Source organism: Lytechinus pictus, unplaced genomic scaffold (genome assembly GCF_037042905.1).
Source record: "Lytechinus pictus isolate F3 Inbred unplaced genomic scaffold, Lp3.0 scaffold_45, whole genome shotgun sequence".
Taxonomy (NCBI): domain Eukaryota; kingdom Metazoa; phylum Echinodermata; class Echinoidea; order Temnopleuroida; family Toxopneustidae; genus Lytechinus; species Lytechinus pictus.
In genome coordinates this window covers 183,735-205,668 of record NW_026974165.1, presented here as the reverse complement: position 1 = coordinate 205,668, position 21,934 = coordinate 183,735, and the positions used below count along the sequence as shown (strand labels likewise).

At 41.7% G+C, this 21,934-nt stretch overlaps 28 non-coding genes across 28 annotated transcripts; all 28 read right to left on the bottom strand.

Moving 5' to 3' along the window:
- Positions 1–48: 48 nt before the first annotated feature.
- LOC135158382 (5S ribosomal RNA) lies at positions 49–167 on the bottom strand. Its single transcript, XR_010297156.1, has one exon. It is a non-coding gene; the product is annotated as a 5S ribosomal RNA (ribosomal RNA).
- A 467-nt stretch (positions 168–634) lies between these two features.
- LOC135158380 (5S ribosomal RNA) lies at positions 635–753 on the bottom strand. The gene has a single exon (XR_010297154.1). It is a non-coding gene; the product is annotated as a 5S ribosomal RNA (ribosomal RNA).
- A 467-nt stretch (positions 754–1,220) lies between these two features.
- LOC135158379 (5S ribosomal RNA) lies at positions 1,221–1,339 on the bottom strand. Its single transcript, XR_010297153.1, has one exon. It is a non-coding gene; the product is annotated as a 5S ribosomal RNA (ribosomal RNA).
- Positions 1,340–1,806: 467 nt separating this feature from the next.
- Positions 1,807–1,925, bottom strand: LOC135158378 (5S ribosomal RNA). Its single transcript, XR_010297151.1, has one exon. It is a non-coding gene; the product is annotated as a 5S ribosomal RNA (ribosomal RNA).
- A 468-nt stretch (positions 1,926–2,393) lies between these two features.
- On the bottom strand, positions 2,394–2,512 carry LOC135158377 (5S ribosomal RNA). The gene has a single exon (XR_010297150.1). It is a non-coding gene; the product is annotated as a 5S ribosomal RNA (ribosomal RNA).
- A 467-nt stretch (positions 2,513–2,979) lies between these two features.
- Positions 2,980–3,098, bottom strand: LOC135158376 (5S ribosomal RNA). Its single transcript, XR_010297149.1, has one exon. It is a non-coding gene; the product is annotated as a 5S ribosomal RNA (ribosomal RNA).
- Positions 3,099–3,565: 467 nt separating this feature from the next.
- On the bottom strand, positions 3,566–3,684 carry LOC135158549 (5S ribosomal RNA). The gene has a single exon (XR_010297322.1). It is a non-coding gene; the product is annotated as a 5S ribosomal RNA (ribosomal RNA).
- Positions 3,685–4,151: 467 nt separating this feature from the next.
- Positions 4,152–4,270, bottom strand: LOC135158375 (5S ribosomal RNA). Its single transcript, XR_010297148.1, has one exon. It is a non-coding gene; the product is annotated as a 5S ribosomal RNA (ribosomal RNA).
- Positions 4,271–4,737: 467 nt separating this feature from the next.
- On the bottom strand, positions 4,738–4,856 carry LOC135158544 (5S ribosomal RNA). Its single transcript, XR_010297317.1, has one exon. It is a non-coding gene; the product is annotated as a 5S ribosomal RNA (ribosomal RNA).
- Positions 4,857–5,323: 467 nt separating this feature from the next.
- On the bottom strand, positions 5,324–5,442 carry LOC135158373 (5S ribosomal RNA). The gene has a single exon (XR_010297147.1). It is a non-coding gene; the product is annotated as a 5S ribosomal RNA (ribosomal RNA).
- A 467-nt stretch (positions 5,443–5,909) lies between these two features.
- Positions 5,910–6,028, bottom strand: LOC135158372 (5S ribosomal RNA). Its single transcript, XR_010297146.1, has one exon. It is a non-coding gene; the product is annotated as a 5S ribosomal RNA (ribosomal RNA).
- Positions 6,029–6,495: 467 nt separating this feature from the next.
- Positions 6,496–6,614, bottom strand: LOC135158371 (5S ribosomal RNA). Its single transcript, XR_010297145.1, has one exon. It is a non-coding gene; the product is annotated as a 5S ribosomal RNA (ribosomal RNA).
- Positions 6,615–7,081: 467 nt separating this feature from the next.
- On the bottom strand, positions 7,082–7,200 carry LOC135158370 (5S ribosomal RNA). Its single transcript, XR_010297144.1, has one exon. It is a non-coding gene; the product is annotated as a 5S ribosomal RNA (ribosomal RNA).
- Positions 7,201–7,667: 467 nt separating this feature from the next.
- Positions 7,668–7,786, bottom strand: LOC135158368 (5S ribosomal RNA). The gene has a single exon (XR_010297142.1). It is a non-coding gene; the product is annotated as a 5S ribosomal RNA (ribosomal RNA).
- A 467-nt stretch (positions 7,787–8,253) lies between these two features.
- On the bottom strand, positions 8,254–8,372 carry LOC135158367 (5S ribosomal RNA). Its single transcript, XR_010297141.1, has one exon. It is a non-coding gene; the product is annotated as a 5S ribosomal RNA (ribosomal RNA).
- Positions 8,373–8,839: 467 nt separating this feature from the next.
- LOC135158366 (5S ribosomal RNA) lies at positions 8,840–8,958 on the bottom strand. Its single transcript, XR_010297140.1, has one exon. It is a non-coding gene; the product is annotated as a 5S ribosomal RNA (ribosomal RNA).
- Positions 8,959–9,425: 467 nt separating this feature from the next.
- LOC135158365 (5S ribosomal RNA) lies at positions 9,426–9,544 on the bottom strand. Its single transcript, XR_010297139.1, has one exon. It is a non-coding gene; the product is annotated as a 5S ribosomal RNA (ribosomal RNA).
- Positions 9,545–12,909: 3,365 nt separating this feature from the next.
- Positions 12,910–13,028, bottom strand: LOC135158364 (5S ribosomal RNA). Its single transcript, XR_010297138.1, has one exon. It is a non-coding gene; the product is annotated as a 5S ribosomal RNA (ribosomal RNA).
- Positions 13,029–13,495: 467 nt separating this feature from the next.
- Positions 13,496–13,614, bottom strand: LOC135158363 (5S ribosomal RNA). Its single transcript, XR_010297137.1, has one exon. It is a non-coding gene; the product is annotated as a 5S ribosomal RNA (ribosomal RNA).
- Positions 13,615–14,081: 467 nt separating this feature from the next.
- On the bottom strand, positions 14,082–14,200 carry LOC135158362 (5S ribosomal RNA). The gene has a single exon (XR_010297136.1). It is a non-coding gene; the product is annotated as a 5S ribosomal RNA (ribosomal RNA).
- Positions 14,201–14,667: 467 nt separating this feature from the next.
- LOC135158361 (5S ribosomal RNA) lies at positions 14,668–14,786 on the bottom strand. The gene has a single exon (XR_010297135.1). It is a non-coding gene; the product is annotated as a 5S ribosomal RNA (ribosomal RNA).
- Positions 14,787–15,253: 467 nt separating this feature from the next.
- LOC135158360 (5S ribosomal RNA) lies at positions 15,254–15,372 on the bottom strand. The gene has a single exon (XR_010297134.1). It is a non-coding gene; the product is annotated as a 5S ribosomal RNA (ribosomal RNA).
- Positions 15,373–15,839: 467 nt separating this feature from the next.
- Positions 15,840–15,958, bottom strand: LOC135158359 (5S ribosomal RNA). Its single transcript, XR_010297133.1, has one exon. It is a non-coding gene; the product is annotated as a 5S ribosomal RNA (ribosomal RNA).
- Positions 15,959–16,425: 467 nt separating this feature from the next.
- Positions 16,426–16,544, bottom strand: LOC135158357 (5S ribosomal RNA). Its single transcript, XR_010297131.1, has one exon. It is a non-coding gene; the product is annotated as a 5S ribosomal RNA (ribosomal RNA).
- A 467-nt stretch (positions 16,545–17,011) lies between these two features.
- On the bottom strand, positions 17,012–17,130 carry LOC135158356 (5S ribosomal RNA). Its single transcript, XR_010297130.1, has one exon. It is a non-coding gene; the product is annotated as a 5S ribosomal RNA (ribosomal RNA).
- Positions 17,131–17,597: 467 nt separating this feature from the next.
- Positions 17,598–17,716, bottom strand: LOC135158355 (5S ribosomal RNA). The gene has a single exon (XR_010297129.1). It is a non-coding gene; the product is annotated as a 5S ribosomal RNA (ribosomal RNA).
- Positions 17,717–18,183: 467 nt separating this feature from the next.
- On the bottom strand, positions 18,184–18,302 carry LOC135158354 (5S ribosomal RNA). Its single transcript, XR_010297128.1, has one exon. It is a non-coding gene; the product is annotated as a 5S ribosomal RNA (ribosomal RNA).
- Positions 18,303–18,769: 467 nt separating this feature from the next.
- LOC135158353 (5S ribosomal RNA) lies at positions 18,770–18,888 on the bottom strand. The gene has a single exon (XR_010297127.1). It is a non-coding gene; the product is annotated as a 5S ribosomal RNA (ribosomal RNA).
- Between the last annotated feature and the right edge of the window lie 3,046 nt (positions 18,889–21,934).

The window sequence follows — 21,934 nt, the reverse complement described above, 5'->3', positions numbered from 1 at the left end:
GACTTAAAATGTAAAAATGAATAAAGGGGCATTTCATGAAGCAAAAAATGCCTACAACACCCGGTATTCCCAGGCGGTCTCCCATCCAAGTACTAACCGAGCCCTATGCTGCTTGACTTCGGTGATCGGACGAGAACCGGTATATTCAGCATGGTATGGTCGTAGGCTCTTGCTCCATCAAAGTCAAGCTATTTGAAGGGATACTATGACGTCATCATCTATTTAATCCCTGTCAGTAATAATATTGGTTTCTTGATGTCTTCAGTCATTCCACCGATCTTTCATTGGGTTTGTTTCAGTTTCCATCGGATGCCTACCTACGAGAATTTTGAGATATTGTCGTGTTTTTTTTCTTGGATGCGCACCTGTGTGTGACGCAACAATTCACATGATGGTGTAGGCCTTGAACTGCGCGCCTCGTCTCTTGGAGACCCTGTGCTTGCAAACAAACGACTTTCCTCATTGCCTTGAATGTCGGACATCAAGCGAAAAGTTTATTCCTGCTCTATTAAAAAGGGTGACGAAGGAGACGAAAAAGACAACAAAAAGAGACAAAAGTGATACTATAAGGAAAACAAATACCAACGACTTAAAATGTAAAAATGAATAAAGGGGCATTTCATGAAGCAAAAAATGCCTACAACACCCGGTATTCCCAGGCGGTCTCCCATCCAAGTACTAACCGAGCCCTATGCTGCTTGACTTCGGTGATCGGACGAGAACCGGTATATTCAGCATGGTATGGTCGTAGGCTCTTGCTCCATCAAAGTCAAGCTATTTGAAGGGATACTATGACGTCATCATCTATTTAATCCCTGTCAGTAATAATATTGGTTTCTTGATGTCTTCAGTCATTCCACCGATCTTTCATTGGGTTTGTTTCAGTTTCCATCGGATGCCTACCTACGAGAATTTTGAGATATTGTCGTGTTTTTTTTCTTGGATGCGCACCTGTGTGTGACGCAACAATTCACATGATGGTGTAGGCCTTGAACTGCGCGCCTCGTCTCTTGGAGACCCTGTGCTTGCAAACAAACGACTTTCCTCATTGCCTTGAATGTCGGACATCAAGCGAAAAGTTTATTCCTGCTCTATTAAAAAGGGTGACGAAGGAGACGAAAAAGACAACAAAAAGAGACAAAAGTGATACTATAAGGAAAACAAATACCAACGACTTAAAATGTAAAAATGAATAAAGGGGCATTTCATGAAGCAAAAAATGCCTACAACACCCGGTATTCCCAGGCGGTCTCCCATCCAAGTACTAACCGAGCCCTATGCTGCTTGACTTCGGTGATCGGACGAGAACCGGTATATTCAGCATGGTATGGTCGTAGGCTCTTGCTCCATCAAAGTCAAGCTATTTGAAGGGATACTATGACGTCATCATCTATTTAATCCCTGTCAGTAATAATATTGGTTTCTTGATGTCTTCAGTCATTCCACCGATCTTTCATTGGGTTTGTTTCAGTTTCCATCGGATGCCTACCTACGAGAATTTTGAGATATTGTCGTGTTTTTTTTCTTGGATGCGCACCTGTGTGTGACGCAACAATTCACATGATGGTGTAGGCCTTGAACTGCGCGCCTCGTCTCTTGGAGACCCTGTGCTTGCAAACAAACGACTTTCCTCATTGCCTTGAATGTCGGACATCAAGCGAAAAGTTTATTCCTGCTCTATTAAAAAGGGTGACGAAGGAGACGAAAAAGACAACAAAAAGAGACAAAAGTGATACTATAAGGAAAACAAATACCAACGACTTAAAATGTAAAAATGAATAAAGGGGCATTTCATGAAGCAAAAAATGCCTACAACACCCGGTATTCCCAGGCGGTCTCCCATCCAAGTACTAACCGAGCCCTATGCTGCTTGACTTCGGTGATCGGACGAGAACCGGTATATTCAGCATGGTATGGTCGTAGGCTCTTGCTCCATCAAAGTCAAGCTATTTGAAGGGATACTATGACGTCATCATCTATTTAATCCCTGTCAGTAATAATATTGGTTTCTTGATGTCTTCAGTCATTCCACCGATCTTTCATTGGGTTTGTTTCAGTTTCCATCGGATGCCTACCTACGAGAATTTTGAGATATTGTCGTGTTTTTTTTTCTTGGATGCGCACCTGTGTGTGACGCAACAATTCACATGATGGTGTAGGCCTTGAACTGCGCGCCTCGTCTCTTGGAGACCCTGTGCTTGCAAACAAACGACTTTCCTCATTGCCTTGAATGTCGGACATCAAGCGAAAAGTTTATTCCTGCTCTATTAAAAAGGGTGACGAAGGAGACGAAAAAGACAACAAAAAGAGACAAAAGTGATACTATAAGGAAAACAAATACCAACGACTTAAAATGTAAAAATGAATAAAGGGGCATTTCATGAAGCAAAAAATGCCTACAACACCCGGTATTCCCAGGCGGTCTCCCATCCAAGTACTAACCGAGCCCTATGCTGCTTGACTTCGGTGATCGGACGAGAACCGGTATATTCAGCATGGTATGGTCGTAGGCTCTTGCTCCATCAAAGTCAAGCTATTTGAAGGGATACTATGACGTCATCATCTATTTAATCCCTGTCAGTAATAATATTGGTTTCTTGATGTCTTCAGTCATTCCACCGATCTTTCATTGGGTTTGTTTCAGTTTCCATCGGATGCCTACCTACGAGAATTTTGAGATATTGTCGTGTTTTTTTTCTTGGATGCGCACCTGTGTGTGACGCAACAATTCACATGATGGTGTAGGCCTTGAACTGCGCGCCTCGTCTCTTGGAGACCCTGTGCTTGCAAACAAACGACTTTCCTCATTGCCTTGAATGTCGGACATCAAGCGAAAAGTTTATTCCTGCTCTATTAAAAAGGGTGACGAAGGAGACGAAAAAGACAACAAAAAGAGACAAAAGTGATACTATAAGGAAAACAAATACCAACGACTTAAAATGTAAAAATGAATAAAGGGGCATTTCATGAAGCAAAAAATGCCTACAACACCCGGTATTCCCAGGCGGTCTCCCATCCAAGTACTAACCGAGCCCTATGCTGCTTGACTTCGGTGATCGGACGAGAACCGGTATATTCAGCATGGTATGGTCGTAGGCTCTTGCTCCATCAAAGTCAAGCTATTTGAAGGGATACTATGACGTCATCATCTATTTAATCCCTGTCAGTAATAATATTGGTTTCTTGATGTCTTCAGTCATTCCACCGATCTTTCATTGGGTTTGTTTCAGTTTCCATCGGATGCCTACCTACGAGAATTTTGAGATATTGTCGTGTTTTTTTTCTTGGATGCGCACCTGTGTGTGACGCAACAATTCACATGATGGTGTAGGCCTTGAACTGCGCGCCTCGTCTCTTGGAGACCCTGTGCTTGCAAACAAACGACTTTCCTCATTGCCTTGAATGTCGGACATCAAGCGAAAAGTTTATTCCTGCTCTATTAAAAAGGGTGACGAAGGAGACGAAAAAGACAACAAAAAGAGACAAAAGTGATACTATAAGGAAAACAAATACCAACGACTTAAAATGTAAAAATGAATAAAGGGGCATTTCATGAAGCAAAAAATGCCTACAACACCCGGTATTCCCAGGCGGTCTCCCATCCAAGTACTAACCGATCCCTATGCTGCTTGACTTCGGTGATCGGACGAGAACCGGTATATTCAGCATGGTATGGTCGTAGGCTCTTGCTCCATCAAAGTCAAGCTATTTGAAGGGATACTATGACGTCATCATCTATTTAATCCCTGTCAGTAATAATATTGGTTTCTTGATGTCTTCAGTCATTCCACCGATCTTTCATTGGGTTTGTTTCAGTTTCCATCGGATGCCTACCTACGAGAATTTTGAGATATTGTCGTGTTTTTTTTCTTGGATGCGCACCTGTGTGTGACGCAACAATTCACATGATGGTGTAGGCCTTGAACTGCGCGCCTCGTCTCTTGGAGACCCTGTGCTTGCAAACAAACGACTTTCCTCATTGCCTTGAATGTCGGACATCAAGCGAAAAGTTTATTCCTGCTCTATTAAAAAGGGTGACGAAGGAGACGAAAAAGACAACAAAAAGAGACAAAAGTGATACTATAAGGAAAACAAATACCAACGACTTAAAATGTAAAAATGAATAAAGGGGCATTTCATGAAGCAAAAAATGCCTACAACACCCGGTATTCCCAGGCGGTCTCCCATCCAAGTACTAACCGAGCCCTATGCTGCTTGACTTCGGTGATCGGACGAGAACCGGTATATTCAGCATGGTATGGTCGTAGGCTCTTGCTCCATCAAAGTCAAGCTATTTGAAGGGATACTATGACGTCATCATCTATTTAATCCCTGTCAGTAATAATATTGGTTTCTTGATGTCTTCAGTCATTCCACCGATCTTTCATTGGGTTTGTTTCAGTTTCCATCGGATGCCTACCTACGAGAATTTTGAGATATTGTCGTGTTTTTTTTCTTGGATGCGCACCTGTGTGTGACGCAACAATTCACATGATGGTGTAGGCCTTGAACTGCGCGCCTCGTCTCTTGGAGACCCTGTGCTTGCAAACAAACGACTTTCCTCATTGCCTTGAATGTCGGACATCAAGCGAAAAGTTTATTCCTGCTCTATTAAAAAGGGTGACGAAGGAGACGAAAAAGACAACAAAAAGAGACAAAAGTGATACTATAAGGAAAACAAATACCAACGACTTAAAATGTAAAAATGAATAAAGGGGCATTTCATGAAGCAAAAAATGCCTACAACACCCGGTATTCCCAGGCGGTCTCCCATCCAAGTACTAACCGAGCCCTATGCTGCTTGACTTCGGTGATCGGACGAGAACCGGTATATTAAGCATGGTATGGTCGTAGGCTCTTGCTCCATCAAAGTCAAGCTATTTGAAGGGATACTATGACGTCATCATCTATTTAATCCCTGTCAGTAATAATATTGGTTTCTTGATGTCTTCAGTCATTCCACCGATCTTTCATTGGGTTTGTTTCAGTTTCCATCGGATGCCTACCTACGAGAATTTTGAGATATTGTCGTGTTTTTTTTCTTGGATGCGCACCTGTGTGTGACGCAACAATTCACATGATGGTGTAGGCCTTGAACTGCGCGCCTCGTCTCTTGGAGACCCTGTGCTTGCAAACAAACGACTTTCCTCATTGCCTTGAATGTCGGACATCAAGCGAAAAGTTTATTCCTGCTCTATTAAAAAGGGTGACGAAGGAGACGAAAAAGACAACAAAAAGAGACAAAAGTGATACTATAAGGAAAACAAATACCAACGACTTAAAATGTAAAAATGAATAAAGGGGCATTTCATGAAGCAAAAAATGCCTACAACACCCGGTATTCCCAGGCGGTCTCCCATCCAAGTACTAACCGAGCCCTATGCTGCTTGACTTCGGTGATCGGACGAGAACCGGTATATTCAGCATGGTATGGTCGTAGGCTCTTGCTCCATCAAAGTCAAGCTATTTGAAGGGATACTATGACGTCATCATCTATTTAATCCCTGTCAGTAATAATATTGGTTTCTTGATGTCTTCAGTCATTCCACCGATCTTTCATTGGGTTTGTTTCAGTTTCCATCGGATGCCTACCTACGAGAATTTTGAGATATTGTCGTGTTTTTTTTCTTGGATGCGCACCTGTGTGTGACGCAACAATTCACATGATGGTGTAGGCCTTGAACTGCGCGCCTCGTCTCTTGGAGACCCTGTGCTTGCAAACAAACGACTTTCCTCATTGCCTTGAATGTCGGACATCAAGCGAAAAGTTTATTCCTGCTCTATTAAAAAGGGTGACGAAGGAGACGAAAAAGACAACAAAAAGAGACAAAAGTGATACTATAAGGAAAAAAAATACCAACGACTTAAAATGTAAAAATGAATAAAGGGGCATTTCATGAAGCAAAAAATGCCTACAACACCCGGTATTCCCAGGCGGTCTCCCATCCAAGTACTAACCGAGCCCTATGCTGCTTGACTTCGGTGATCGGACGAGAACCGGTATATTCAGCATGGTATGGTCGTAGGCTCTTGCTCCATCAAAGTCAAGCTATTTGAAGGGATACTATGACGTCATCATCTATTTAATCCCTGTCAGTAATAATATTGGTTTCTTGATGTCTTCAGTCATTCCACCGATCTTTCATTGGGTTTGTTTCAGTTTCCATCGGATGCCTACCTACGAGAATTTTGAGATATTGTCGTGTTTTTTTTCTTGGATGCGCACCTGTGTGTGACGCAACAATTCACATGATGGTGTAGGCCTTGAACTGCGCGCCTCGTCTCTTGGAGACCCTGTGCTTGCAAACAAACGACTTTCCTCATTGCCTTGAATGTCGGACATCAAGCGAAAAGTTTATTCCTGCTCTATTAAAAAGGGTGACGAAGGAGACGAAAAAGACAACAAAAAGAGACAAAAGTGATACTATAAGGAAAACAAATACCAACGACTTAAAATGTAAAAATGAATAAAGGGGCATTTCATGAAGCAAAAAATGCCTACAACACCCGGTATTCCCAGGCGGTCTCCCATCCAAGTACTAACCGAGCCCTATGCTGCTTGACTTCGGTGATCGGACGAGAACCGGTATATTCAGCATGGTATGGTCGTAGGCTCTTGCTCCATCAAAGTCAAGCTATTTGAAGGGATACTATGACGTCATCATCTATTTAATCCCTGTCAGTAATAATATTGGTTTCTTGATGTCTTCAGTCATTCCACCGATCTTTCATTGGGTTTGTTTCAGTTTCCATCGGATGCCTACCTACGAGAATTTTGAGATATTGTCGTGTTTTTTTTCTTGGATGCGCACCTGTGTGTGACGCAACAATTCACATGATGGTGTAGGCCTTGAACTGCGCGCCTCGTCTCTTGGAGACCCTGTGCTTGCAAACAAACGACTTTCCTCATTGCCTTGAATGTCGGACATCAAGCGAAAAGTTTATTCCTGCTCTATTAAAAAGGGTGACGAAGGAGACGAAAAAGACAACAAAAAGAGACAAAAGTGATACTATAAGGAAAACAAATACCAACGACTTAAAATGTAAAAATGAATAAAGGGGCATTTCATGAAGCAAAAAATGCCTACAACACCCGGTATTCCCAGGCGGTCTCCCATCCAAGTACTAACCGAGCCCTATGCTGCTTGACTTCGGTGATCGGACGAGAACCGGTATATTCAGCATGGTATGGTCGTAGGCTCTTGCTCCATCAAAGTCAAGCTATTTGAAGGGATACTATGACGTCATCATCTATTTAATCCCTGTCAGTAATAATATTGGTTTCTTGATGTCTTCAGTCATTCCACCGATCTTTCATTGGGTTTGTTTCAGTTTCCATCGGATGCCTACCTACGAGAATTTTGAGATATTGTCGTGTTTTTTTTCTTGGATGCGCACCTGTGTGTGACGCAACAATTCACATGATGGTGTAGGCCTTGAACTGCGCGCCTCGTCTCTTGGAGACCCTGTGCTTGCAAACAAACGACTTTCCTCATTGCCTTGAATGTCGGACATCAAGCGAAAAGTTTATTCCTGCTCTATTAAAAAGGGTGACGAAGGAGACGAAAAAGACAACAAAAAGAGACAAAAGTGATACTATAAGGAAAACAAATACCAACGACTTAAAATGTAAAAATGAATAAAGGGGCATTTCATGAAGCAAAAAATGCCTACAACACCCGGTATTCCCAGGCGGTCTCCCATCCAAGTACTAACCGAGCCCTATGCTGCTTGACTTCGGTGATCGGACGAGAACCGGTATATTCAGCATGGTATGGTCGTAGGCTCTTGCTCCATCAAAGTCAAGCTATTTGAAGGGATACTATGACGTCATCATCTATTTAATCCCTGTCAGTAATAATATTGGTTTCTTGATGTCTTCAGTCATTCCACCGATCTTTCATTGGGTTTGTTTCAGTTTCCATCGGATGCCTACCTACGAGAATTTTGAGATATTGTCGTGTTTTTTTTCTTGGATGCGCACCTGTGTGTGACGCAACAATTCACATGATGGTGTAGGCCTTGAACTGCGCGCCTCGTCTCTTGGAGACCCTGTGCTTGCAAACAAACGACTTTCCTCATTGCCTTGAATGTCGGACATCAAGCGAAAAGTTTATTCCTGCTCTATTAAAAAGGGTGACGAAGGAGACGAAAAAGACAACAAAAAGAGACAAAAGTGATACTATAAGGAAAACAAATACCAACGACTTAAAATGTAAAAATGAATAAAGGGGCATTTCATGAAGCAAAAAATGCCTACAACACCCGGTATTCCCAGGCGGTCTCCCATCCAAGTACTAACCGAGCCCTATGCTGCTTGACTTCGGTGATCGGACGAGAACCGGTATATTCAGCATGGTATGGTCGTAGGCTCTTGCTCCATCAAAGTCAAGCTATTTGAAGGGATACTATGACGTCATCATCTATTTAATCCCTGTCAGTAATAATATTGGTTTCTTGATGTCTTCAGTCATTCCACCGATCTTTCATTGGGTTTGTTTCAGTTTCCATTGGATGCCTACCTACGAGAATTTTGAGATATTGTCGTGTTTTTTTTCTTGGATGCGCACCTGTGTGTGACGCAACAATTCACATGATGGTGTAGGCCTTGAACTGCGCGCCTCGTCTCTTGGAGACCCTGTGCTTGCAAACAAACGACTTTCCTCATTGCCTTGAATGTCGGACATCAAGCGAAAAGTTTATTCCTGCTCTATTAAAAAGGGTGACGAAGGAGACGAAAAAGACAACAAAAAGAGACAAAAGTGATACTATAAGGAAAACAAATACCAACGACTTAAAATGTAAAAATGAATAAAGGGGCATTTCATGAAGCAAAAAATGCCTACAACACCCGGTATTCCCAGGCGGTCTCCCATCCAAGTACTAACCGAGCCCTATGCTGCTTGACTTCGGTGATCGGACGAGAACCGGTATATTCAGCATGGTATGGTCGTAGGCTCTTGCTCCATCAAAGTCAAGCTATTTGAAGGGATACTATGACGTCATCATCTATTTAATCCCTGTCAGTAATAATATTGGTTTCTTGATGTCTTCAGTCATTCCACCGATCTTTCATTGGGTTTGTTTCAGTTTCCATCGGATGCCTACCTACGAGAATTTTGAGATATTGTCGTGTTTTTTTTCTTGGATGCGCACCTGTGTGTGACGCAACAATTCACATGATGGTGTAGGCCTTGAACTGCGCGCCTCGTCTCTTGGAGACCCTGTGCTTGCAAACAAACGACTTTCCTCATTGCCTTGAATGTCGGACATCAAGCGAAAAGTTTATTCCTGCTCTATTAAAAAGGGTGACGAAGGAGACGAAAAAGACAACAAAAAGAGACAAAAGTGATACTATAAGGAAAACAAATACCAACGACTTAAAATGTAAAAATGAATAAAGGGGCATTTCATGAAGCAAAAAATGCCTACAACACCCGGTATTCCCAGGCGGTCTCCCATCCAAGTACTAACCGAGCCCTATGCTGCTTGACTTCGGTGATCGGACGAGAACCGGTATATTCAGCATGGTATGGTCGTAGGCTCTTGCTCCATCAAAGTCAAGCTATTTGAAGGGATACTATGACGTCATCATCTATTTAATCCCTGTCAGTAATAATATTGGTTTCTTGATGTCTTCAGTCATTCCACCGATCTTTCATTGGGTTTGTTTCAGTTTCCATCGGATGCCTACCTACGAGAATTTTGAGATATTGTCGTGTTTTTTTTCTTGGATGCGCACCTGTGTGTGACGCAACAATTCACATGATGGTGTAGGCCTTGAACTGCGCGCCTCGTCTCTTGGAGACCCACGTACGTGCATAGCGCCAACTTAATGTGTTCCGCCATCTTGCTTGTTGGTTGCCGATAAAATGCGCATTTTCAGATTTTTTAACGCTCAGTTATTATCCATGACTGAAACATTGACCAATCAAAAACTAGGATTCTACAAGAAATATGAATATTCATATACGAAAGTATAAACATAGATAATTCAGTTTTATGTGAAATTTAAACCCAATACTTCAAAATATGGTTAGTTTTATGTCTCTAAAATGACCCTTAAAACCAGAATTTTATTAGTAAAAAATAAAGGTTTTCCCAAGTTGCCATGGTAACGCGGTCTGAGATATAAAAGCTTAGCAAACACTTCATTTCAGTGATCGAGGATGTATTTGTTTACGGTATACGTCTACATAAATTATAACATTTTTTTCCAGACCATGGATGAACTTTCAAAAAGAGACATTTTAGGCAAGTTTTTACGATTTCCGGCAATTTTCTGACACAGGCACTTTGAAGAGGTAATTTTTACAGAATTAGAAGAAGACATCATGGATTTTCCTAATTATCACGACGGATATGCAACTTACTTGTAAACAAATCAAACAAAGTCTATGATACATTTTCGATAATGCAAAAAGAGACATTCAAGTCTCTGATTGAGAGCCGCAGATTGAACATTCGCACGGCGCAATGGTAGCGTTTTCGCCGAATTCGTCGGGGCGAAAACTCCAAGAGAGCCGTACCACTCACCAGTCCCGAACGCTGCGCTGTATGTTTGATGATTTATCTGGTGCCATTTCGTGCTTATAAATTTGTTTTTTCTACAATGCCACTATCTCATTAAAATTGTTTGTCATGATAACATTGGAAATATTATCGTTTAATGGCCCAAAGGATCGACTGTAATAAAAGATACTTTGAAATATTGTCAGAGAGTGATTAGTTAGGTGATGTTTATGGTCAGAATTTAGTCATGGCTTCGGGTGAACTTACGCGAACGCGGTCACTTGCTCACGGGGCGAGTCGGCCTGGCCCTTTGGTGGAAGGCCGTTACGTTAGGCAACGTGCAGTGCAGCTAGAGCAGAGTTGGGGAGTTATAGGTATAAAAATACTTTGAAATAAGTAATCTGCAAATATTTTTGTCTTATCCCTTTGGATTACTTAGTCTTAGATAAGAAATTCAAATTCTCAAAGTTTAAATCAAATTTTAGACAGTGACAACAAAGAGTGGTGCTGTATGGGGGGGGGGGGGGTGGGTCCCCAATTCACGAACAAGAAAAAAAAGGAAAAGGTAAGAGAATCTTGCGAAATTGTTCAATTGGATTTTTGTAACCAAAAGTCAAAATTATGCTTATGTCGCTTGCTTGCAACTATATATTTTATAAATTTTGCCTGATACGCCATATCGTAGTACCCTCAATTATTTTCACTTGTTACGCCACTGACATGACTGATATAACATCTACTAGTTTATGATAACATTATTTGGTTGCGGGATCAAAGCATCAGCTATATAGCTAAACATTTATACTTTATGCCTGTTCAACTTCCAATACAGGTTTAGGCCTGTATTTATGAGATGTTAAGATCTATGGGTGCCTTTATTATTTTCATTTTCAATTAAAACAATTATTAATTATGTATTAATTTAGTATTAACCTCGATGATACATTTTATTGTATTAAATCGTACAATTTCTGTTGTATTAAGCCCCTTATTAAGCCCTTTTAAAAACATGCTCAGTAGCAGACCCCCCCCCCCCATATATAAAGACAATAGAAGTGTATATAGAATTAATTGAACCCCCCCCTTATTGAGGACAAAATGAAAAAAAAAATACTCAAAATAATCGACCGCCCCCCCCCCCCCCCCCCTTTGACGAGGCAGCTGTCGGTGGCCTGATGTCTTCATTGACTTCTTTTTGCTTGTAAAAATAATATTAAAGAAATAGGGGCTACTCTCAGTGTCCCCTGTGAAAATTTATTTGGATCTGCAAGTGCATGAGGCTGCGCCCCCTCCAACGTCATAGCTACCCCATATCTTTAGGTTCTAGCTCTCATATTTTTCAGCTCCCTGGTTTTTTGAAAGAAAAAAAAACGAGGCGAAAGAAAAGAGTGAAATAAATGAAATACGATTAATCAAAATTTGAGTTGTTTGAAAGAATTATACTTATCAGAGAAACTAAATTAAATTCTACAACCATGAAGAATAACAGCAATCTTGATAAATTCTGTTTTTTTTTCAAAATCAGAACCAATCAACCTTTTTCTGATTATTCTGTCACTTTCCATATTTTGGAGAAAAAAAATAAGTGTTCATCGACGCCCTGTACTGCATGATGAAACTGTATCCCCACTCGGCCCTCGTAACCCCCCCCCCCCCCTCTCCCTCTCCCCCTCCCCCACCACAATGCCCCTTGCTCATTTCTCTTATCTCACCTTGACCTTAATTAATTAATCTTAACTATTTGGCGGTACAGTCAAACGTGACTGGTCGCCATCATAGTTTCATCCCCAACAAACAAGGAACAAACAATAACAATTCTGTTTTTCGACCCAACATCATTCCTTTCAATACGCGTAAGGCTATACGTGGGCATGCACAAACAACGTGGGTTAACAAAAACTGACCCGCGTTTGGACTAAAATTGTGATTAAAACAAAAATGTTATAAATATGAAAAAAATATGTGTATAATGAAGGATATCTGATAAACGGAAAAACATCAATCGCTAATTCATAAAAATGCTGGAAAAGATATGACAGAGGTTTTTAACAACGGTAATCAAGGGGAATTAGTGTATGGGTGAATGGCGTTCGAGCTTTAGCCGGAGAGGGCGCGGGCCAAATCTGCCTGAATCTGGCAATATGGCGTCGTCCATTAAGCTGACGTTAGCCAGCGGCGACTGCACGTACGTGGACCCTGTGCTTGCAAACAAACGACTTTCCTCATTGCCTTGAATGTCGGACATCAAGCGAAAAGTTTATTCCTGCTCTATTAAAAAGGGTGACGAAGGAGACGAAAAAGACAACAAAAAGAGACAAAAGTGATACTATAAGGAAAACAAATACCAACGACTTAAAATGTAAAAATGAATAAAGGGGCATTTCATGAAGCAAAAAATGCCTACAACACCCGGTATTCCCAGGCGGTCTCCCATCCAAGTACTAACCGAGCCCTATGCTGCTTGACTTCGGTGATCGGACGAGAACCGGTATATTCAGCATGGTATGGTCGTAGGCTCTTGCTCCATCAAAGTCAAGCTATTTGAAGGGATACTATGACGTCATCATCTATTTAATCCCTGTCAGTAATAATATTGGTTTCTTGATGTCTTCAGTCATTCCACCGATCTTTCATTGGGTTTGTTTCAGTTTCCATCGGATGCCTACCTACGAGAATTTTGAGATATTGTCGTGTTTTTTTTCTTGGATGCGCACCTGTGTGTGACGCAACAATTCACATGATGGTGTAGGCCTTGAACTGCGCGCCTCGTCTCTTGGAGACCCTGTGCTTGCAAACAAACGACTTTCCTCATTGCCTTGAATGTCGGACATCAAGCGAAAAGTTTATTCCTGCTCTATTAAAAAGGGTGACGAAGGAGACGAAAAAGACAACAAAAAGAGACAAAAGTGATACTATAAGGAAAACAAATACCAACGACTTAAAATGTAAAAATGAATAAAGGGGCATTTCATGAAGCAAAAAATGCCTACAACACCCGGTATTCCCAGGCGGTCTCCCATCCAAGTACTAACCGAGCCCTATGCTGCTTGACTTCGGTGATCGGACGAGAACCGGTATATTCAGCATGGTATGGTCGTAGGCTCTTGCTCCATCAAAGTCAAGCTATTTGAAGGGATACTATGACGTCATCATCTATTTAATCCCTGTCAGTAATAATATTGGTTTCTTGATGTCTTCAGTCATTCCACCGATCTTTCATTGGGTTTGTTTCAGTTTCCATCGGATGCCTACCTACGAGAATTTTGAGATATTGTCGTGTTTTTTTTCTTGGATGCGCACCTGTGTGTGACGCAACAATTCACATGATGGTGTAGGCCTTGAACTGCGCGCCTCGTCTCTTGGAGACCCTGTGCTTGCAAACAAACGACTTTCCTCATTGCCTTGAATGTCGGACATCAAGCGAAAAGTTTATTCCTGCTCTATTAAAAAGGGTGACGAAGGAGACGAAAAAGACAACAAAAAGAGACAAAAGTGATACTATAAGGAAAACAAATACCAACGACTTAAAATGTAAAAATGAATAAAGGGGCATTTCATGAAGCAAAAAATGCCTACAACACCCGGTATTCCCAGGCGGTCTCCCATCCAAGTACTAACCGAGCCCTATGCTGCTTGACTTCGGTGATCGGACGAGAACCGGTATATTCAGCATGGTATGGTCGTAGGCTCTTGCTCCATCAAAGTCAAGCTATTTGAAGGGATACTATGACGTCATCATCTATTTAATCCCTGTCAGTAATAATATTGGTTTCTTGATGTCTTCAGTCATTCCACCGATCTTTCATTGGGTTTGTTTCAGTTTCCATCGGATGCCTACCTACGAGAATTTTGAGATATTGTCGTGTTTTTTTTCTTGGATGCGCACCTGTGTGTGACGCAACAATTCACATGATGGTGTAGGCCTTGAACTGCGCGCCTCGTCTCTTGGAGACCCTGTGCTTGCAAACAAACGACTTTCCTCATTGCCTTGAATGTCGGACATCAAGCGAAAAGTTTATTCCTGCTCTATTAAAAAGGGTGACGAAGGAGACGAAAAAGACAACAAAAAGAGACAAAAGTGATACTATAAGGAAAACAAATACCAACGACTTAAAATGTAAAAATGAATAAAGGGGCATTTCATGAAGCAAAAAATGCCTACAACACCCGGTATTCCCAGGCGGTCTCCCATCCAAGTACTAACCGAGCCCTATGCTGCTTGACTTCGGTGATCGGACGAGAACCGGTATATTCAGCATGGTATGGTCGTAGGCTCTTGCTCCATCAAAGTCAAGCTATTTGAAGGGATACTATGACGTCATCATCTATTTAATCCCTGTCAGTAATAATATTGGTTTCTTGATGTCTTCAGTCATTCCACCGATCTTTCATTGGGTTTGTTTCAGTTTCCATCGGATGCCTACCTACGAGAATTTTGAGATATTGTCGTGTTTTTTTTCTTGGATGCGCACCTGTGTGTGACGCAACAATTCACATGATGGTGTAGGCCTTGAACTGCGCGCCTCGTCTCTTGGAGACCCTGTGCTTGCAAACAAACGACTTTCCTCATTGCCTTGAATGTCGGACATCAAGCGAAAAGTTTATTCCTGCTCTATTAAAAAGGGTGACGAAGGAGACGAAAAAGACAACAAAAAGAGACAAAAGTGATACTATAAGGAAAACAAATACCAACGACTTAAAATGTAAAAATGAATAAAGGGGCATTTCATGAAGCAAAAAATGCCTACAACACCCGGTATTCCCAGGCGGTCTCCCATCCAAGTACTAACCGAGCCCTATGCTGCTTGACTTCGGTGATCGGACGAGAACCGGTATATTCAGCATGGTATGGTCGTAGGCTCTTGCTCCATCAAAGTCAAGCTATTTGAAGGGATACTATGACGTCATCATCTATTTAATCCCTGTCAGTAATAATATTGGTTTCTTGATGTCTTCAGTCATTCCACCGATCTTTCATTGGGTTTGTTTCAGTTTCCATCGGATGCCTACCTACGAGAATTTTGAGATATTGTCGTGTTTTTTTTCTTGGATGCGCACCTGTGTGTGACGCAACAATTCACATGATGGTGTAGGCCTTGAACTGCGCGCCTCGTCTCTTGGAGACCCTGTGCTTGCAAACAAACGACTTTCCTCATTGCCTTGAATGTCGGACATCAAGCGAAAAGTTTATTCCTGCTCTATTAAAAAGGGTGACGAAGGAGACGAAAAAGACAACAAAAAGAGACAAAAGTGATACTATAAGGAAAACAAATACCAACGACTTAAAATGTAAAAATGAATAAAGGGGCATTTCATGAAGCAAAAAATGCCTACAACACCCGGTATTCCCAGGCGGTCTCCCATCCAAGTACTAACCGAGCCCTATGCTGCTTGACTTCGGTGATCGGACGAGAACCGGTATATTCAGCATGGTATGGTCGTAGGCTCTTGCTCCATCAAAGTCAAGCTATTTGAAGGGATACTATGACGTCATCATCTATTTAATCCCTGTCAGTAATAATATTGGTTTCTTGATGTCTTCAGTCATTCCACCGATCTTTCATTGGGTTTGTTTCAGTTTCCATCGGATGCCTACCTACGAGAATTTTGAGATATTGTCGTGTTTTTTTTCTTGGATGCGCACCTGTGTGTGACGCAACAATTCACATGATGGTGTAGGCCTTGAACTGCGCGCCTCGTCTCTTGGAGACCCTGTGCTTGCAAACAAACGACTTTCCTCATTGCCTTGAATGTCGGACATCAAGCGAAAAGTTTATTCCTGCTCTATTAAAAAGGGTGACGAAGGAGACGAAAAAGACAACAAAAAGAGACAAAAGTGATACTATAAGGAAAACAAATACCAACGACTTAAAATGTAAAAATGAATAAAGGGGCATTTCATGAAGCAAAAAATGCCTACAACACCCGGTATTCCCAGGCGGTCTCCCATCCAAGTACTAACCGAGCCCTATGCTGCTTGACTTCGGTGATCGGACGAGAACCGGTATATTCAGCATGGTATGGTCGTAGGCTCTTGCTCCATCAAAGTCAAGCTATTTGAAGGGATACTATGACGTCATCATCTATTTAATCCCTGTCAGTAATAATATTGGTTTCTTGATGTCTTCAGTCATTCCACCGATCTTTCATTGGGTTTGTTTCAGTTTCCATCGGATGCCTACCTACGAGAATTTTGAGATATTGTCGTGTTTTTTTTCTTGGATGCGCACCTGTGTGTGACGCAACAATTCACATGATGGTGTAGGCCTTGAACTGCGCGCCTCGTCTCTTGGAGACCCTGTGCTTGCAAACAAACGACTTTCCTCATTGCCTTGAATGTCGGACATCAAGCGAAAAGTTTATTCCTGCTCTATTAAAAAGGGTGACGAAGGAGACGAAAAAGACAACAAAAAGAGACAAAAGTGATACTATAAGGAAAACAAATACCAACGACTTAAAATGTAAAAATGAATAAAGGGGCATTTCATGAAGCAAAAAATGCCTACAACACCCGGTATTCCCAGGCGGTCTCCCATCCAAGTACTAACCGAGCCCTATGCTGCTTGACTTCGGTGATCGGACGAGAACCGGTATATTCAGCATGGTATGGTCGTAGGCTCTTGCTCCATCAAAGTCAAGCTATTTGAAGGGATACTATGACGTCATCATCTATTTAATCCCTGTCAGTAATAATATTGGTTTCTTGATGTCTTCAGTCATTCCACCGATCTTTCATTGGGTTTGTTTCAGTTTCCATCGGATGCCTACCTACGAGAATTTTGAGATATTGTCGTGTTTTTTTTCTTGGATGCGCACCTGTGTGTGACGCAACAATTCACATGATGGTGTAGGCCTTGAACTGCGCGCCTCGTCTCTTGGAGACCCTGTGCTTGCAAACAAACGACTTTCCTCATTGCCTTGAATGTCGGACATCAAGCGAAAAGTTTATTCCTGCTCTATTAAAAAGGGTGACGAAGGAGACGAAAAAGACAACAAAAAGAGACAAAAGTGATACTATAAGGAAAACAAATACCAACGACTTAAAATGTAAAAATGAATAAAGGGGCATTTCATGAAGCAAAAAATGCCTACAACACCCGGTATTCCCAGGCGGTCTCCCATCCAAGTACTAACCGAGCCCTATGCTGCTTGACTTCGGTGATCGGACGAGAACCGGTATATTCAGCATGGTATGGTCGTAGGCTCTTGCTCCATCAAAGTCAAGCTATTTGAAGGGATACTATGACGTCATCATCTATTTAATCCCTGTCAGTAATAATATTGGTTTCTTGATGTCTTCAGTCATTCCACCGATCTTTCATTGGGTTTGTTTCAGTTTCCATCGGATGCCTACCTACGAGAATTTTGAGATATTGTCGTGTTTTTTTTCTTGGATGCGCACCTGTGTGTGACGCAACAATTCACATGATGGTGTAGGCCTTGAACTGCGCGCCTCGTCTCTTGGAGACCCTGTGCTTGCAAACAAACGACTTTCCTCATTGCCTTGAATGTCGGACATCAAGCGAAAAGTTTATTCCTGCTCTATTAAAAAGGGTGACGAAGGAGACGAAAAAGACAACAAAAAGAGACAAAAGTGATACTATAAGGAAAACAAATACCAACGACTTAAAATGTAAAAATGAATAAAGGGGCATTTCATGAAGCAAAAAATGCCTACAACACCCGGTATTCCCAGGCGGTCTCCCATCCAAGTACTAACCGAGCCCTATGCTGCTTGACTTCGGTGATCGGACGAGAACCGGTATATTCAGCATGGTATGGTCGTAGGCTCTTGCTCCATCAAAGTCAAGCTATTTGAAGGGATACTATGACGTCATCATCTATTTAATCCCTGTCAGTAATAATATTGGTTTCTTGATGTCTTCAGTCATTCCACCGATCTTTCATTGGGTTTGTTTCAGTTTCCATCGGATGCCTACCTACGAGAATTTTGAGATATTGTCGTGTTTTTTTTCTTGGATGCGCACCTGTGTGTGACGCAACAATTCACATGATGGTGTAGGCCTTGAACTGCGCGCCTCGTCTCTTGGAGACCCTGTGCTTGCAAACAAACGACTTTCCTCATTGCCTTGAATGTCGGACATCAAGCGAAAAGTTTATTCCTGCTCTATTAAAAAGGGTGACGAAGGAGACGAAAAAGACAACAAAAAGAGACAAAAGTGATACTATAAGGAAAACAAATACCAACGACTTAAAATGTAAAAATGAATAAAGGGGCATTTCATGAAGCAAAAAATGCCTACAACACCCGGTATTCCCAGGCGGTCTCCCATCCAAGTACTAACCGAGCCCTATGCTGCTTGACTTCGGTGATCGGACGAGAACCGGTATATTCAGCATGGTATGGTCGTAGGCTCTTACTCCATCAAAGTCAAGCTATTTGAAGGGATACTATGACGTCATCATCTATTTAATCCCTGTCAGTAATAATATTGGTTTCTTGATGTCTTCAGTCATTCCACCGATCTTTCATTGGGTTTGTTTCAGTTTCCATCGGATGCCTACCTACGAGAATTTTGAGATATTGTCGTGCTTTTTTTCTTGGATGCGCACCTGTGTGTGACGCAACAATTCACATGATGGTGTAGGCCTTGAACTGCGCGCCTCGTCTCTTGGAGACCCTGTGCTTGCAAACAAACGACTTTCCTCATTGCCTTGAATGTCGGACATCAAGCGAAAAGTTTATTCCTGCTCTATTAAAAAGGGTGACGAAGGAGACGAAAAAGACAACAAAAAGAGACAAAAGTGATACTATAAGGAAAACAAATACCAACGACTTAAAATGTAAAAATGAATAAAGGGGCATTTCATGAAGCAAAAAATGCCTACAACACCCGGTATTCCCAGGCAGTTACTCTCCCGAGTACTAGAGAATCGGTCGACCGACCAATGAGAATGTTTCGTTGACCGGTCGACCGTCGAATCAGAAGCCACTGTTGACTGCAGTTTACTGACTCTTGCCAGGTCGACCGACCAATCCAGTGACTGCTTGTTCATGACGTCACTATATCGGTCTTTTCTGCTGTGATTTCGGTAAGTCAAACTTTGTTTTTTCGCGCTGAAATGACTATTTAAGGCATATTGTTATTGTTTAATGTATGGAATACGTGTCAAAATATATGTGCGTATCATCTTTGGTTATGATTTGAATAAAATCGATGAAAAATGTGAGTTTTGTGGTCATTTTCGATCAATAAGTTTATAGTCCAGTCCCACACATATGCAATTTTGTTGGTAATTTAACACTTGTCCGAAATAATACATAACGACAGCCATTCTCACCTTCATAATCATGATTTTTCCTTAAGATCACAAGACTACATTGTGATTATAATTTTTTTTGTATGCCTTTTAAATGTATTTTTTTTTTTTTTTGCTTTTTGTTATCAATATTGAATTTCGAGGTTTATCGAACACTGATTGTGCTGTTGAATAATGTTCGCTAGACTTGAGACTAAAGCTGAAATAATTTCTTTTTCTCTTATCTAATTTCTTGAACCAGATATGGGTCATCATGGTTCTTCACGAGTGTCCCGACTGTGGAATGAAGTTTGGGGTGCGCTCCAACCTCACGCGACACCGGAAGACACACGAGGAGAAGGCATACAAGTGTGATGTCTGCGGGAAAACCTTCACCTTGAAGCAGGGCCTGGACCGCCACCTTAAGCAGCACACCTACCCACAGATCCCCATCCACATGAGCCGTGATGGTAAACCGGAGGCCCAGCTACGGAATACCACAGAGGTTGATCTTGTTTGGAAGCTCCCCGACGATGCCAAAGTGTGCGAGGATCTGTGGTCCGATCCGGTGAAGGCTGAGCTTGAGGCCAAGAAATCCAGGCAGGATCTATGGAGGGCGAAGATCGTCATCACGTTTGGAAAGTTCAAAGGCCAAACTTTCCACTGGCTTTTAGAGCATGGCGTTGGATATGTCGTGTGGCTACTGGACCGGTTTCTTTTGGAGGGAGAGATGAATCCTTCACTGAGATGGCAGAAGGAGCAGCTACATGAGCTTGTCAAGTGTTTTCCACTTGTTATGACAGAGCTAGAAAAGCGTCAATCGGTGAGACATTGATTGTACATCGGAGCAATGAAAGATTAGAAATTTAATTCAACTATACCTACAGTATAGATATTATTCAGTCACTTTCAATGTAAATCTTCATTATAATTCTAAATTTTAAAATATATATTTACATTTGTGAAGCCATTTAATAGAAACATTTAATCTTCAAAATCCTTGTTTTCTTTCTTGAAATGATTCATTTTATTCGCGTGTTTGTGTTATTCTATTACTCAGAAGCATGCAAAGAAGGAGGTCAAGGACCTGGATTTTGATGAGGAATACGTGCACGACGCAGAGCTTCTGGCCTTGTTCGACGGTTCCATTCAGGAGTCCCAGCTGTCAGTGACGGTGGACACCAAGCTGCTGGCAGCGGACAAGATCAGCGCCCCGTCCACTATCTCGACGCCACCGCCGGACATCTCTTCAAGTACGGCGCCAGAAGACGGATCGATGGAGGGATGGCAGAAGACGTGGGAACACCCGCCCATCAATGCCCAACCCATGCATCCCCCGAACGTCCCATGGGCCAAGAGCGACGGGCTGTACGGCCTATTCCAGAGGTCTCCCTCCGGGTCCAGGGTCTTCAAGGCCCAGATGGAGTTTGTCCCTCCCCCTGTCCCGACGTCTGTGAAGTCGACGATTCCACCGATGGCCTCGTTCTTCACCACAAAGATCTTCTTTTGGCGGCCGGTTGGTGTCCTCGACATGAAGATTCGGTGCCCCAACTCCAAATGCCCTGCTCCAGCTGATACTTTTCTCGCCAAAAGTGGCTTCGCTTCCATTGCTAGACAGGTAAGGTGATGTTACGGTGATATTCTTAGATGATGTAATGATTTTTATCGCAGAAAAAGAAACATTGAATGCTCAGAAGGATATGCATTTATTAATTAAAGGGGAAGTCTAGGCTGAAAATAACTTGATTGTAAAAAATGTAGAAAAAATAATGGAAAAATTTTGGTGAAGGTTCCACGAAAATTCGTCGAATAATAAAAAAGTTATGAATATTTCAAGTTTTGATTTTGTGACGTCACATGCGAGCAGCTCTTGTACATACTATGGTAAGAAATAAGTAAAATGCCATTTTCTCAGAAAATTCAAATTATTTTTATCTGAGCATTTGATATATCCTCAGAAATATAATTTTTACTAGTTTTTGAGGAGAAAATATAAGTTTTTATCATGGATCATGAAAAAGATTCGAATTTATTGATTATTTATTACATGACCTATGGAGCAGCTGCTCGCATGTGACGTCACAATTCCAAAATTTTAAATATCCATAACTTTTTTATTATTTGATGGATTTTCGTCAAACCTTGACCAATATTTTTCTTT